The 2116-nt window shown below is 37.3% G+C and overlaps 1 protein-coding gene across 1 annotated transcript in view; it reads right to left on the reverse strand.

The window, feature by feature from the left end:
* Nucleotides 1-1564, reverse strand: part of zgc:86896 (actin-related protein 2/3 complex subunit 1A) — a gene marked incomplete in the record, with an annotated part of 32916 nt that extends 31352 nt beyond the window's left edge. The window contains 1 exon segment of the mRNA XM_014020988.1: nucleotides 1446-1564.
* Between the last annotated feature and the right edge of the window lie 552 nt (nucleotides 1565-2116).

The following is a 2116-nucleotide window of genomic DNA, read 5'->3' on the forward strand; positions in this document are numbered from 1 at the left end:
CACACACACACACACACACACACACACACACACACACACACACACACACACACACACACATATCCTTGCACTTGCATCAAACTGAGAGCTTTGTATTGACTTCCGTCCATTTTTGTAACTGTATTTATGTAACCCAGATATTTTCCCTAAAACTAACAATTACTAGTTTATTCCTAACCTGAACCAAAGCTTAATTCACATCATACCTGTAAACCTAACTAGTAGAGTATGCAAAAAAAAATGTGAGGACCAGGAAAAAGTCCTCACTTCCCAAAACTGACCTAACTTTGATTGTTAAAAACCTAACATGGTTCTCACTCTGTAGCAGCACAGCTGTGTAAAAGCTTTTATATATGGAAAGCAATGGATACATCACACTTCCTTTAATGCCAGTTAAATCTGGTAAAAAGCTATATACACAATCTCATGTGTGTAGTGATTGACTATCTATCACACAATTTTGGCTCATTTTGTAAGAATTTAGGTGAGTTACAGCCTTTTATGTATTTGCTATGGTCAGTCGTCTCTGAATGCCATTTGAAAATAGGTAGACTTCAAAAGTGAATCAGTTGTAGATGTACATCTAATATGTACTTTCTGAGATTTCTATTTAAGTCTGACCAGTGTTTCAAAGGATATTTTGCTAACAGATAACTACAGTTGACTCCAGCAGTTAATAGCAAAGGTGTAAAAACAGATCTTCCTAATCAGATTGCACTTTGAGTATTGGGGATCACCTAAACATTTGTATATTTGACGGAGTTTGAGCTATTTTTSAGTTTGCAAAAGCTACTTACATTAGCTGCGGTGGCTGTCTTAAATGGGGTAGACTCCAAAAGTTATTCATGTAGATGTACACTCAGAGTTTCATTAAAATGTGTCTTCTGGTTCATGAGGCATTTTATCAACACTCAGACATAAGTAAAACATTATTGTCTGCCTTTCAACAACAGGTGATGTTTATGACACATTTAATGCACGTGTGCCAAATTCATGGATAATGCCTGTTACTCTAATCTACAACGTTTCAGAAGATTGCCACACCTTTATGTCACACAGCTGGGTCAGTCATCACCTCAAGATAAGAATTTTATTAGATGTTCACAGAGTCTGTGTTGTAAATGCGTTTTCCTTTCCTCTGCTCAGTAACAACTGAAATACTGCTTCAACATTTGTTGTAACATGTTCAGAATACATCTGACAGCCTCAAAGGTGAAAGCAAAAAAYATATTCATCTAAGTGCTTTCTGAGCAATGCTTTTAGTCTTTGCTGTWGCAACAAACTGTCGTGAAAATAAATGGTCATAAGTGATAAGAAAATGTTGTTTTGACATTTTAGAGATGAAATTTTTGAAGGAAATTATAAAAAGCCTTTAAAAAGGAACCATTTATTGCATAAACTGATTAGTCCTGACAGAAACATTTAGGGCTGAGATTATAACATACCTGACTGGCGTGAGCCGTGTCACTTGAACTGACGGTGGTGGGATGAGCAAAGCTGTACTCGTGGACTCTGGACAGTCGACACGAATGGAGCTGTGCAGTCTGTCTTTAGCGAAGGAAGTAGCTGTGGTGTTTCTGAAGGAGTGGAGGAAAGGTGGGTGTGGCTGGTAAAGTCTGAGCAAACATCCCATTTAAGTTGTTCCAGAAGACTGATAACAAGCAGTATTACAACAGATGATCCAAAACACACAACTCTGTCAGTTTTAACACTTCTTATAGAAAAAATAATTAGATTAACTGATGCATTTTTGTAAAACACAAATCCGTTTTTAAGGCAGTAGTGAGGAAATATTCACATCACATGTTACAAATAAAACTGAAAGAATTGGTTGTTTAAATATTTTATTGACAAGTTTTATAAATTAATCCATGTGGAACTTAAGGGTTACTAGGGGTACGTTCACACTGAAGGTCTGGGCCTATATTTACAAAACGTCTTAGAATTATTCTTAAAAATGCTGTTAACGTGTGTCTTACCCCCCTGTAAAAAGATAACTCCGCCCCAGGGCGAAATTTGAAAAATGCATCAAAGTGGGTAGGGGAGGTGGGGTTAGAGAGCGGAGGTGTGGCCAGACAGGCAGCTAGCATTAGCATAATTGATGCTACATGGAGAG

Source organism: Austrofundulus limnaeus, unplaced genomic scaffold, assembly GCF_001266775.1.
Source record: "Austrofundulus limnaeus strain Quisiro unplaced genomic scaffold, Austrofundulus_limnaeus-1.0 Scaffold274, whole genome shotgun sequence".
NCBI classification, from domain to species: Eukaryota; Metazoa; Chordata; class Actinopteri; order Cyprinodontiformes; family Rivulidae; genus Austrofundulus; species Austrofundulus limnaeus.